Raw genomic sequence first — 14692 nt, forward strand, 5'->3', positions numbered from 1 at the left:
GGAAGCTAGTCACCGTTAGAGAGGTGGATGTTACCACGAAGGCACACCAACGCCACGAAGGCTCGCCCTATTCTCCCTTTAAGACAACACCACAGAGGCGTTTCTCAACCACTAGTGGTAGACCTTGGGGTGGTCTCCAAACCCTCACAAACTTTTCCGGGGGTAATCACAATGGTCGATTCCTCGCCGGAGCACTCCTACCGCGTAGGAGTCTCCAACCTCCAAGAGTAACAAGATGCACCACAAAAACAAAGGGGGAATCAACTTGCGCTTTGGTGAATGTGTAGATCGAGCACTTCTCCTTTACTTCTCACAAGATCAAGAGCTTTGGTTGGCTAAGGAGGGAGATCTCCAAGAAATCAAGGTCTGAAAATGGTGGTGAGATAAATGGAGTCGTCAACCTCTTCGTGAGGAAGAAGAAGACTATTTATAGATGGGGATGGAATCTGGCCGTTGGAGGCAGATTTCTGCGTAGCCCGGAAGTTCTGGCCATGGATGGAAGTTCTGGACCCCGGAAGTTCCGGCCAAGTTCTGGCTAGGTTTCGGGATACATAGAGAGTTTGCACCACTCATTTGTACCCCGGAAGCTGCAGAAACATGGGACGGAAGTTCCGGCGCCCGGAAGTTTCGGCCGCCCCGGAAGTTCCAGGGGACGGTGTTGGAGATATGCCCTAGAGGCAATCATGTATGATGATATTTCCTATGTGTTTATGAATAAAGATAGTCCTTGGACATTATCAATGATGTGTATCAGCAAGTACATGAGTTGTTTGTGGGACTATGCATTGTATGATGACTGTCCTAAAAGGTCCCTAGTCGAAAGGGCTATGTGGACGCACAACCGATTAGACTAGCATATGACACGGTCGATGGCTTGGTCTCACTAGCCATGGAGGATTGGATGCTAACCGGATAATATGGACTTGGAAAGGTCTGGTCGGATTCGACATAGTCGGATCCGAGTCGAGATAAGGTCCGAGTCGGACAGACCCAACTACGAGACGCAGCGATATGTCATCTGTGAGTCTCTAGTACAACATACGTTCTATGTCCTAAGACCTGAGCTGGCGCCTGTACTCAGGATGGTGACAGACTTGCTTTGGGCCGACCAAACGCTACTCCGTGACTGGGTAGTTACAAAGGTAGGTTTCGGGTATGTCTAGTCCCATGCTGCGAGACATGGTCGAGCAAGATGGGATTTTCCCCTCCGACCAGGAGAAATATACTCTGGGCCCCTCGTGTGATCCGACCAGGATAAGCATGGCCATGCGACAAGGATTATGAGATAATCCGGGTAGTGGTCGGGATCATTGGAATGAGAAAGAGGTCGGGCTAGCACAAGGATGACAGTCTCGCCTTGAGCCTGACAACATATATCGTGAGGAAAAGGGAACAAAAGTGTGACATGTTGTACATGTTCGCCTAACCAGCTTCATAGTCTGCTTAGTGGTCGGCACACCTTGCTAGAGGCCGCTACCAACCGTGCAGGTCGGAGGTGATCCGAACTGCGACCAAGCTGACTTGAACCTAAGGGGTCGCGCGCTTAAGGGAAGGAACCTACGAGGTCGGATCCGAAGACACTGGTCGGATGTGATCCGAGCTGTATTTGGATTGTGGCTGAGTAGACTTGTGGGCTTTAGGGTCCGTGCGAGGCCCAAGTGTTGAGCCCACGACGAACGCCTATATAAGGTGGAGGTGTGGCGCACTTATGTGGTTGATCGCTTCGGCGTTGCGACTAGGGTTTGCATGTGTTGCGAATAGCCACCTCCACTCGCCGCCGACTGTGTGATCGGACCTAGCAGTCCGCCGCACGGTGTTCCTCCTGCACGCGCGGATACGGTTAGAGGCGGTGCACTTGCGCCGCTCCGGCGAACTTGTACGTGGGATTGGACGATCGGCTATTCGAGGGAGATTGGACGAGGAGGAGAAGATCCATGCGGACGCGCTGCCCCAACTCTTCTTCCGCTGCACGGCACTGCGCGTCTAGTGGTAACGAACTGTGATCCATCTCCCGTAGCATGTTCTTGGTTGTTCTACACGTAGGAAATTTTAATTTGCAGTCGACGCACCCTACCGTAGATCCCAACAGACGGAAGTTCCAGAGAGGTTCCGGGCTACACAGAGAGATTGCACGAAAAGTGCAGTTTTTCTAGGTACCCCGGAAGCTTCCCGGACCTTCCGGTCCCCGGAAGTTTCGGTCGTCCCGGAAGTTCCGGTCGTCCCGGAAGTTCCGGCCTGAACAGAAACATGCCACTAAGATTTCCAGATCAATGTGAGAAGGTTAAGTTGATTCCCTGTATGTTTTTATGATGCACCCCCTCTTAATAGTGCGACTGCCCTAAGGACTCAAGAAATAAGAAAACTTTATGAAACTTCTACTTTTCTTGAGCACACTACTTTTCCTTTTTCCAGTAAGAGAGGGAATAACCATCCATGCTTCACTTTGACTTAATCATGGCTGTTAACACTTAGAGCATGTGGTTAGAAACACAAATGAAGTTGTCATAGATGTCAAAAACAATTTAGTGCTATATTGCACTTTCACCGGTGACGATGGAGATCATGACGATGCTTTGGTGATGGAGATCATGAGCACAGGATGATGATGGCCATATCATGTCACATATTTTGATTGGATGTGATGTTTATCTTATATGCTTTTTATTTTGCTTAGTTCGGCGGTAGCATTATAAGATGACCCCTTACTAGATTTCAAGGTATAAGTGTTCTTCTTGAGTATGCACCGTTGCGACAGTTCTTCGTGCTGAGACACCACGTGATGATCGGGTCTGATCGGCTCTACGTTCACATACAACGGGTGCAAGCCAGTTTTTGCACATGCAGAATACTTGGGTTAAACTTGATGAGCCTAGCATATGCAGATATGGCCTCGGAACACTGGAGACCGAAAGGTCGAGCGTGAATCATATAGTAGATATGATCGACATAGAAATGTTCACCATTGAAAACTACTCCATCTCACGTGATGATCGAACATGGTTTAGTTGATATGGATCACGTGATCATTTAGATAACTAGAGGGATGTCTATCTAAGTGGGAGTTCTTAAGTAATATGATTAATGGAACTTTAATTTGTCATGAACTTAGTCCTGATAGTATTTTGCAAATTATGTTGTAGATCAATAGCTCGCTTTGTAGCTTCCCTTTATTTCTGATATGTTCCTAGAGAAAAATAAGTTGAAAGATGATAGTAGCAATGATGCGGACTAGGTCCGTGATATGAGGTTTATCCTCATTGCTGCATAGAAGAATAATGTCCTTGATGCACTGCTAGGTGATAGACCTATTGCAGGAGCAGATGCAGATGTTATGAACATTTGGCTAGCTCAATATGATGACTACTTGATAGTTTAGTGCACCATGCTTTACGGCTTAGTACCGGGACTTCAAAAACGTTTTTGAACGCCACGAAGCATATGAGATGTTCCAAGAGCTGAAAGTGGTATTTTAGACTCATGTCTGTGCCGAGAGGTATGAGACCTCAGGTAAATACTTCGCCTAAAAGATGGAGGAGAATTACTCAGCTAGTGAGCATATACTCAGAATGCCTGGGTACTACAATCACTTGAATCAAATGAGAGTTAATCTTCTAGATAAGATAGTGATTGACAGAGTTCTCTAGTCACCATCACCAAGTTACTGGAACTTCATGATGAACTATAGTATGCAAGGAATGACGAAAACTATTCCCGAGCTCTTCATGATGCTGAAATCGACGAAGGTAGAAATCAAGAAAAGTATCAAGTGTTGATTGAGAAGACCACTAGTTTCAAGAAAAAAGGCAAAGGGAAAGAAAGAGAACTTCAAATAGAATGGCAAGCAAGTTGTCACTCCCGTGAAGAAGCCCAAAGCTAAACCTAAGCCTGAAACTAAGTGCTTTTACTACAAAGGAAATGGTCACTAGAAGCGGAACTACCCCAAATACTTGGTGGATAAGAAGGATGGCAAAGTGAACAAAGGTATATTTGATATACAGATTATTGATGTGTACTTTACTAGTGTCCAAAGTAACCCCTGGGTATTTGATACTTATTCGGTTGCTAAGATTAGTAACTCGAAACAGGAGCTACAGAGACTAGTTAAGGGTAAAGTAATGATGTGCATTGGAAGTAGTACCAAGATTGATATGATCATCATCGCACACCCCCTATACTTTCGGGATTAGTGTTGAACCTAAATAAATGTTATTTGGTGTTTGCATTGAACATGAATATGATTAGATCATGTTTATTGCAATACGGTTATTCATTTAAGACAGAGAATAATTGTTATTTTGTTTACATGAATAAAACCTTCTATGGTCATACATCCAATGTTGATGGTTTATTGAATCTCGATCGTAATGATACACATAATATTGATGCCAAAAGATGCAAAGTTGACAATGATAGTGCAACTTATTTGTGGCACTGCCATTTGGGTCATATCGGTGTAAAGCGCATGAAGAAACTCCATAAAGACGGACTTTTCGAATCACTTGATTATGAATCATTTGATACTTGCGAACTGTGCCTTATGGGCAAGATGACTAAAACTCCGTTCTCTGGAACAATGGAACGAGATAGTGACTTATTGGAAATAATACATACCGATGTATGCGGTCCAATGAGTGTTGACGCTCGTGGCGGGTATCATTATTTTCTGACCTTCACAGATGATTTAAGCAGATATGGGTATATCTACTTAATGAAACACAAGTCTGAAACATTGGAAAAGTTCAAAGAATTTCAGAGTGAAGTGGAGAATCATCATAACAAGAAAATAAAAGTTTCTACGATCTGATCGTGGAAGAGAATATTTGAATTACAAGTTTGGCCTTCATTTAAAACAATGTGGCATAGTTTCACAGCTCACGCCACCTGGAACACCACATCGTAATGGTGTGTTTGAACGTCGTAACCGCACTTTATTGGATATGGTGCAATCTATGATGTCTCTTACCGATTTACCACTATCGTTTTGGGGTTATGCATTAGAGATAGATGCATTCACGTTAAATAGGGCACCATCTAAATCCATTGAGACGACGCCTAATGAACCATGGTTTGGCAAGAAACTAAAGTTGTCATTTCTCAAAGTTTGGAGCTGCAATGCTTATGTGAAAAAGCTTCAACCTGATAAGCTCAAACCCAAATCGGAGAAGTGCGTCTTCATAGGATACCCAAAGGAAACTGTTGGGTACACATTCTATCACATATTCGAAGGCAAGATATTCGTTGCTAAAAATGGATCCTTTCTAGAGAAGGAGTTTCTCTCGAAAGAAGTGACTGGGAGGAAAGTAGAACTTGATGAGGTAATTGTACCTTCTCCCGAATTGGAAAGTAGTTCATCACAGAAATCAGTTCCAGTGATTCCTACACCAATTTGTGAGGAAGCTAATGATGATGATCATGAAACTTCAGATCAAGTTACCACCGAACATCGTAGGTCAATGAGAGTATGGTCCGCAACAGAGTGGTACAGTAATCCTATTCTGGAAGTCATGGTACTAGACCATGATGAACCTACGAACTATGATGAAGCGATGATGAGCCCCGATTCCGCGAAATGGCTTGAGGCCATGAAATCTGAGATGGGATCCACATATGAGTATAAAGTGTGGACTTTGGTGGACTTGCCAAATGATAGGTAAGCTATAAAAAACAAATGGATCTTCAAGAGGAAGACAAACGCTAATGGTAGTGTTACTATCTGCAAAGCTCGTCTAGTCACAAAAGGGTTTTCGACAAGCTCAAGATGTTGACTACAATGAGATTTTCTCAACCGTAGCGATGCATAAGTCCGTCCGAATCATGTTAGAAATTGCCATATTTTATGAAATCTGGCAAATGGATGTCAAAACTGCATTCCTTAAATGGATATCTCTGAGGAGAGTTGCTAATAAAGTGTGCGAGCTCCAGCGATCCATTAGTGGACTGGTACAAGCATCTCGGAGTTGGAATATATGCTTTGATGAGTTGATCAAAGCATATAGTTTTATATAGACTTATGGTGAAGCCTATATTTATAAGAAAGTGAGTGGGAGCACTACAGCCTTTCTGATAAGTATATGTGAATGACATATTGTTGATCGGAAATGATGTAGAATTTTCTGGAAAGCATAAAGGAGAATTTGAAAGGAGTTTTTCAAAGAAATACCTCGATGAAGCTGCTTACTTATTGGGCATCAAGATCTGTAGAGATAGATCAAGATGCTTGATAAGATTTTTCAATGAGTATATACCTTGACAAGTTTTTGAATGAATTCAAAATGGATCAGTCATAGAAGAAGTTCTTGTCTGTATTACAAGGTGTAAAGTTGAGTAAGACTCAAAACCCGACCACGGCAGAAGATAGAAAGAGAATGAAAGTCATTCCCTATGCCTCAGTCATAGGTTCTATAAAGTATGCTATGTTGTGTACCAGACCTATTGTATACCTTGCCATAAGTTTGGCAAAGGGGAACAATAGTGATCTAGGAGATCACTGGACAACAGTCAAAATTATCCTCAGACTATGAGATTATACAACTCCCAAATACCGGAGGAACACTTTGTGTGCTACCAAATGTCACAACGTAAATGGGTGATTATAAAGATGCTCTACAGGTGTCTCCGAAGGTGTTTGTTGGGTTGGCATAGATCGAGATTAGGATTTGTCACTCCATGTTTCAGAGAGGTATCTCTGGGCCCTCTCGGTAATACTCATCACTATAAGCCTTGCAAGCATTATGACTAATGAGTTAGTTTCAGGATGAAGTATTACGGAGCGAGTAAAGAGACTTTCCGGTAACGAGATTGAACTAGGTATGATGATACCGACCATCGAATCTCGGGCAAGTAACATACCGATGACAAAGGGAACAACGTATGTTGTTATACGGTTTAACTGGTAAAGATCTTCGTAGAATATGTAGGAGCCAATATGAGCATCCAGGTTCCGCTATTGGTTATTGATCGGTGATGTGTCTCGGTCATGTCTACATAGTTCTCGAACCCGTAGGGTCCGCACGCTTAACGTTCGATGACGATTTGTATTATGAGTTATGTGATTTGATGACCGAAGTTTGTTCGGAGTCCCGAATGAGATCAAGGACATGACGAGGAGTCTCTAAATGGCCGAGACGTAAAGATCGATATATTGGAGGGCTATATTCGGACATCAGAAAGGTTCCGAGTGATTCGGGTATTTTTCGGAGTACCGAGAGTTATGGGAATTCGCCGGGGGAAGTAATGGGCCTTAATGGGCCATACGGGAAAGGAGAGAAGGTCCTCAAGGGGTGGCCACTCGCCCCCCATGGGCTGGTCTGAATTGGACTAGGAGGGGGCGCCCCCCCCCCTCCTTCCTTCTCCCCTCTTCCTCCTTCCCTCCTTCTCCTACTAGGAATAGGAAAGAGGAGGGGAATCCTACTTGGACTGGGGAGTCCTAGTAGTATACCCCACACCTGGCGCGCCCCCCTTGGGCCGGCCACCTCTTCCCTCCCCTTCTTTATATACATGGCCAGGGGCACCCCATAGACACACAAGTTGATCTTTAGCCGTGTGTGGTGCCCCCCGCCACAGTTTTCCACCTCGGTCATATCGTCGTAGTGCTTAGGCGAAGCCCTGTGCCGGTAACTTCATCATCACCGTCACCATGCCGTAGTGCTGACGGAACTATCCCTCGGCCTCAGCTGGATCTAGAGTTCAAGGGATGTCACCGAGCTGAACATGTGCAGATAACGGAGGTGCCGTGCATTCGGTACTTGGATCGGTTGGATCGCGAAGACATTCAACTACATCAACCGCATTATTGAAACGCTTCCGCTTTTTGTCCACGAGGGTACGTGGACACACTCTCCTCTCTCGTTACTATGCATCACCTAGATAGATCTTAGGTGATTGTAGCATTTTTTTTGAAATTACTACATTCCCCAACACAACGTCCAGGCTTGAAGTGGCACATCCTCCAGACAGAGATGAACATGATGGTGGAAGGAAGCGGCACTGGCCCTTGTGAGCGGGGACCAAGGGGCCGAATGGATTTGGAAAAAGTCCATTTTAAACCTTAAATTTGTAGAGGTCGGACGAAATGAACCCTCAAGTCAAAATCCCGGTCGATTGCACCTTAAATTATGCAATCCCGGTTTAAATCGAACCATGTCATCGTTTGAACGGGGATTCATCTGGTGGGCCGGCCCGCTAGAGTATTTTTTCGTACAAGAACAAAAATTCCAAAGGGCGCGCACTCCCTGCTGAACCAGCCTGCTTTATTAAATTTTTTCGTTAAAAAAAATTAGCACGCGGTGTTGCCTCGAACCAAAGATCACTTGTGGTTCATCGAAGCAACAAACCACACGGACAACAATTACCTTGTATTCACTTGGTCCCTTTTTCTTCCTTTTCTTCTTTCCTTTCTTTCATTTTCATTTTCATTTTCTGCTTTTTTCTTAAATTCGTGAATCGGCCCATTTGGAGCTACTGAATAGCAGGCGCGCAAAAAAAATAATCCTGGAAAGGTTCTACTGGAGTGACTTGAACTCGCGACCTCAGTCTTGTTATTTGCTGGAATTTGCCAACCAAACTAGTGAGTTCAACTGATAGATTCATGGCGTGAAACATTATGCTTCCAAACTAGTGAATATTATGCACTGAAGATTTTGTAATATGATGCACTGAACATTTTTGGAAAAACTATAAATATATGTGTTGAACGATTCTCGAATATGCATTGAACATTTGTCTTATGTGATAAACATTGTTGAAAACAAATATGCATATATGCATTGATTTTTTTAAATACACAGTGAACATTTTGGTAATATATGTTGAACTATTTTCGAATAAACATTGAACATTCATGAACGTTTGTGATAAACATTTTTTTAATGGACGTTTTCAAATCCATGAACATTTTGTTCAAAATTTGTAAAAAAAAAAATCTTTTGAAATTCTGGTTCACAAGGTTCTTTTTTTTGTTTGCTATTTCCTAGTAAAATGGCCACCGGTTTTTATACAGTTTAAAAAACTCGAGCTTTTAAAAAATTAGAAATTTATGCGATAAAAAAATATGCAAATTTGAAAAAAGGTTCGTCAATTTCAAAAGAAATCATGATTTTTCTAAAAGGAAACTAAATAATAAAATAGAAAGAAAAGAAGAAAAAGGGAGGAAGATAGCACAATGTACGTAGTGTCCCTGGTGGTTAGTAGCGTTGTTCCAACAACACCAGCACGGGTCTCGATTTCGAGCCACAGCGTGCGCTTCTCTTTGTTTTTTATTGAAAAACCAAAAGCGGGCCGGTCCAGCAGGGTGTAGTGCCCTTTACATATTTTTATTTCTAAAAAAAACTAAAGCGGGCCGGCCCAGCGGGGAGCAGGGGTGTGCGCACCAGCGCCCTCAGCGGAATCTCACCAATCCCGGTCATCTTTGCCTAAAAAAGCCAATCCCGGTCATCCAAACGACTTGAAGATTCGATTTAGACCGGGATTGCATATTTTAGGGTGCAATCAACCGGGATTTCGACTTCAGGGTTTGTTTCGCCGAACGTCTATAAGTTTAAGGTTTAAAATTAACTTTTTCCAATGGATTTCGAGGCCGCATCGACGAAATTTGCCCGACGACGTGAGCTGGCCCGGTGGTGCGGGAAGTCAAACCGCACCAGGAAATCCTCCGGATGGTGCGGCACAACCCGGAAGACCTCCAAAGGCACACCAAACTTTATGTGGATGGCTTCAACGATGGTGTATGCGTTGACTCGACGCCGATTCCCGCCAAGCCAGATGAGCGCAGCAAGGGAGGCCAGGCCGGCTGCCTGGGCATCCATGGTCGGAGTGGAGAAAGTGACACTGAAGCCCTCTACCGAGCTCGAGGTCGCATCTCCCAAGCGGCGCGGAGGCATGGCCGAGGATTGAGCTTGGCGAGGTAGCGCGAGCTGATGGCGAGAGGGCGCCAAGGATGATGATGAGGGCCTACAATTTCTGGGGTGGAGGTTGCAACCGATGGGGCGGTGGCCTTGTCTATCACAGATATTGCAAACATTGGTGTCGCGGCACTCAAAGATATGCCCCTCTTCTTGCAATGGTAGCACCGTATTTTGCTTGGCTTAATTGGTCTGCACCAATCTATTGAATGTGAGCTTGATCGGAAGCTACCCCCATTGCTGCTTGCCGAGACATGCGCACCACACAGTGTTGCCTCTGGCTAGGCTCGTCTTGATATCGCCACCAGTGCGCAAGGCGCACCAGCTGCCAGGGGTGTTGATGAGCGCTTGCAGCGCCACCTAAATAGGAGTTGGGGGAGCAACTAGACACAACCAAGGATGGATCTTCGCCTTGAATGCAGCGGGAGGGAGGATTTGCAGCAGGAGCAGCAGGGGCTTCATTAATGGTGGCTGCTCCTTTTGCCCTCTTGGCGGCAGAGCTTGGTAGGCAATCATCAAAGCGCACCTGCTTGGAACCGGGCGCGTCGCGGGGCGTCGCACACGAGACGTCGTCCACCGCAAGATCCGGGGACGCAGGGACCATTGAAGAGCCTGACCTCATGGATCTCGGCGGCGACCAATGCGGGTCCCATATCCGCGGCCTAGGAGGCGGAGGCGGCAGCGTGGGGTCACCAGGAGGGTGCACGGCGTGGGCGAGTCAGCCATGGGGGAGGGGCAAGGGACGGGAGGGGTTTTGGTGGCTGTGGCGGCCGAAGAGAGAGGCCACAGGTGGGTGACCGCGGTCGTCAGAGCAGAGACGCGCAGGAGGCTCATGGACACGATTTGTTTTTGTGCACCGGAGATGCGGAATTGAAGATCTCAACACTCATTGTGACTCACACAAAGTACTCCCTCGTCTTAAATAAGTCTCTCAACTTTGTACTAACTTTCGAAACTATTTTTTTAGAAAAAAAGGATGACTCCTGGCCTCTGCATCTAGTAGATGCATGCAACCACTTTATTAATTATTCACAAGTACTTTACAAAGTAATACATCATATCTGAAAGCGCCATCTTGGCAATATCTGTCGCTATTCCTATCCATTGATGAAGGGGTGTAGAAAGTGTGAGCCAAATACCCACACTTTTCATCTAGCACATCTAAAGCAGGAGACCCCAACCAAGCCACATATCCGTTCTGGGGCACAAAATGGTCCGACACACTCTCATAGGTCGTCGCCGCCGCCTTCCGTCAATTCATCTTCAAAACTAGTACTGATGCATCGACCTTGTCGGCCTGCCATCGATGTCCCCACGGTTCCAGACAACGCCTCCTCCCTACGCGCGTTCATCATCACGCATCCGTCGCCGAGACTTTGCTGCGCCTCGCCGTCGAGACTCCACAACGTCCATGCGTCACAGTGAACGCCGCTCCACCGCAAATGCCGCCCACTGGTCCCTCAAGCCTATGCACACCTCCAAGAATGACGCCCTCGAGAGGGGTACGACACCTGAGTGCCGCCGTCATCTGATCGACTGATCTAGGCTTTCCCCCGGAGGTAGCGGATAGGGGTCTAGAGCTTCTCCACGACGACACCTTTAAGAAGGGGACGACACAGAGAAACGCCGCCATCGCCTACCTTGGCAACATGCCAAGAGTATGGTTTTCACCCGAATCCGCTCGAGGACCCTGCATCCAGCATCGTGTGCATGGGACCGCCACCGATCACCGCCGCCTCGCATGGAACATGCAGCACCACCCGGATCAGATCTGACCAGAGACCAGGCCGACCATGTCGTCGCCGCTGCGGTCACGCAGCCGGCATACAATGGGCCACCCCCACCGCGTTTCCCCAATGAGGACGTCACCACCGCCACGCCGCCGGTCCCCGCGCCCGCCCGACGCCGCTGCCTGGCAAGACCGCCCTGCACCGTCCCTTCCGAGGCGCGAAGAACAAGGCTCTGCCGCCGGCCACCGCGAGGGGCTTTGCCCCGGCGGTCCGGCCGATGGCGAGGGTGGGGGAAGGTGGTTTGGAGGCGAGGGGAAGGAGATGGGCACTGCCGCCGGAGTCGCCCGCAGGGGTGAGGACGCGGGGGCTCATCGGGGTTGCAACTATCAACTTTTTTTGCGAGGGTAAAGGGAGTTTTATTGCAAATTCATAGAGTTACAATCAAGAGGCCACACATCCTCAATACAAGGAGGAACTGAGCGTAGCCAGACAGCTGTGGCTCACTCTGTACGGCTATAGTTTGCCAGACGATCGACAACTCTATTTAGAGAATGACTAAGTTTCTGAGGAACAAACTCCCTACTACCAGCTAAGTACTTGATCTCCAATACTAAGTGGCCATAAGCTGAACGCTGGAGAGCATCCGTAGATAGACATGACAACGCTTTAAAAGAATCTGATTGTAGTATCACCGGAGCATCAGAATGTTCAATAGCCAGCGCCATACCTTGCATTATCGCATGTAGTTCCGCCTCCAGAGAATCTTTGCAGTGAAAGACATATCGGTATGCAGCAAAAAGAATCACCCCTTCATAGTTTCTTAGGACCATCCCGACCGCCGCGGTGCCGTCCTCCGGATGGAATGAACCATCGACGGACAGGGCCACGGAACCTTGCGGTGGTGCCGGCCACGGCATGGCGACCGCTGAAGCTTTTTGGCGCGGCGACAACACGGCCACGGAGGGCATTTTGCCTTTAACAATCTCCTCCATAGTGAACTTGCCCGCTAGGTTAATAGATTTATAGTAACTATCCAAGAACTCGACCGAGGCAAGCACCGAAGGAGCTTCCTTTCCATGGTATATGTCATTACGGATCTACCATATCCTCCAAATCAGCATAATCACCACATCTGCAACCACCTCAGAGCAGGAGCTGAGAAGGAACATGAGCCATTCCTTCCCATTATCAATGAGAACCTCATCATTAGGTAGCAGCCATCTTCTGCGCATATTAATCCACAAGGTCCTTGCCTGCGTGCATGCAATCAGAGCATGAAAAGTAGTCTCCTCCTTGAAGGAAATATGCCCTAGAGGCAATAATAAAGTTGTTATTTATATTTCCTTATATCATCATAAATGTTTATATTCATGCTAGAATTGTATTAACCGGAAACTTAGTACATGTGTGAATACATAGACAAACATAATGTCACTAGTATGCATCTACTTAACTAGCTCGTTGAATCAAAGATGGTTGTGTTTCCTAACCATAGACATGAGTTGTCATTTGATTAACAAGATCACATCATTAGGAGAATGATGTGATTGACTTGACCCATTATGTTAGCTTAGCACTTGATCATTTAGTATGTTGCTATTGCTTTCTTCATGACTTATACATGTTCCTATGACTATGAGATTATGCAACTCCCGTTTACCGGAGGAACATTTTGTGTGCTACCAAACGTCACAACGTAAATGGGTGATTATAAAGGTGCTCTACAGGTGTCTCTGAAGGTACTTGTTGAGTTGACGTATTTCGAGATTAGGATTTGTCACTCCGATTGTCGGAGAGGTATCTCTGGGCCCTCTCGGTAATGCACATCACTATAAGACTTGCAAGCAATGTGACTAATGAGTTAGTTGCGGGATGATGCATTACATAACGAGTAAAGAGACTTGCCGGTAACGAGATTGAACTAGGTATTGAGATACCGACGATCGAATCTCGGACAAGTAACATACCGATGACAAAGGGAACAACGTATGTTGTTATGCCGTTTGACCGATACAGATCTTCGTAGAATATGTGGGAACCAATATGAGCATCCAGGTTCCACTATTAGTTATTGACCGGAGATGTGTCTCGGTCATGTCTACAAAGTTCTCGAACCCGTAGGGTCCGCACGCTTACGAGTTATGTGTTTTGATGTACCGAAGGTAGTTCAGAGTCCCGGATGAGATCGGGGACATGACGAGGAGTCTCGAAATGGTCGAGACGTAAAGATCGATATATTGAACGACTATATTCGGACATCGGAAAGGTTCCGAGTGATTCGGGTATTTATCGGAGTACTGGAGAGTTACGGGAATTCGCCGACGAGTATATGGGTCTTATTGGGCTTTAGGGGAAAGAGATAGGGGAGGCTGCGCGCCCCCCCAAGGCCTAGTCCGAATTGGACTAGGGGGAGGGGCTGCGCCCCCTCCTTCCTTCTCTTCTCTTTTCCCTTTCCTTATCTCCTACTCCTACTACATGGAAGGAGGGGAATCCTACTCCCGGTGGCAGTGGGACTCCCCAGGGCGCGCCATAGTTGAGGGCCGGCCCTCCCCCTCCTCCATTCCTTTATATACGGGGAGGGGGGCACCTCATGGACACACAAGTTGATCATTGATCTCTCTTAGCCGTGTGCGGTGCCCCCCTCCATCATAATCCACCTCGGTAATATCGTAGCGGTGCTTAGGCGAGCCCTGCGTCGGTAGCATCATCAACACCGTCATCACGCCTCGTGTTGACGGAACTCTCCCGCGAAGCTCTGCTGGATAGTGAGTTCGTGGGACATTGCCGAGTTGAACATGTGCAGAACTCGGAGGTGCCGTGCGTTCGGTACTTGGATCGGTTGGATCGTGAAGATGTACGATTACATCAACCGCGTTGTCATAACGCTTCCGCTTATGGTCTACGAGGGTACGTGGACGACACTCTCCCCTCTCGTTGCTATGCATCATCATGATCTTGCATGTGCGTAGGATTTTTTTTGGAATACTACGTTCCCCAACACTCCTCTACCCCATAGAGAGGGCAGAGGGAACGTGTAGCCAAGTGCTTGTGATTTTTGCACTG

Source organism: Triticum aestivum, chromosome 2B (assembly GCF_018294505.1).
Source record: "Triticum aestivum cultivar Chinese Spring chromosome 2B, IWGSC CS RefSeq v2.1, whole genome shotgun sequence".
NCBI classification, from domain to species: Eukaryota; Viridiplantae; Streptophyta; class Magnoliopsida; order Poales; family Poaceae; genus Triticum; species Triticum aestivum.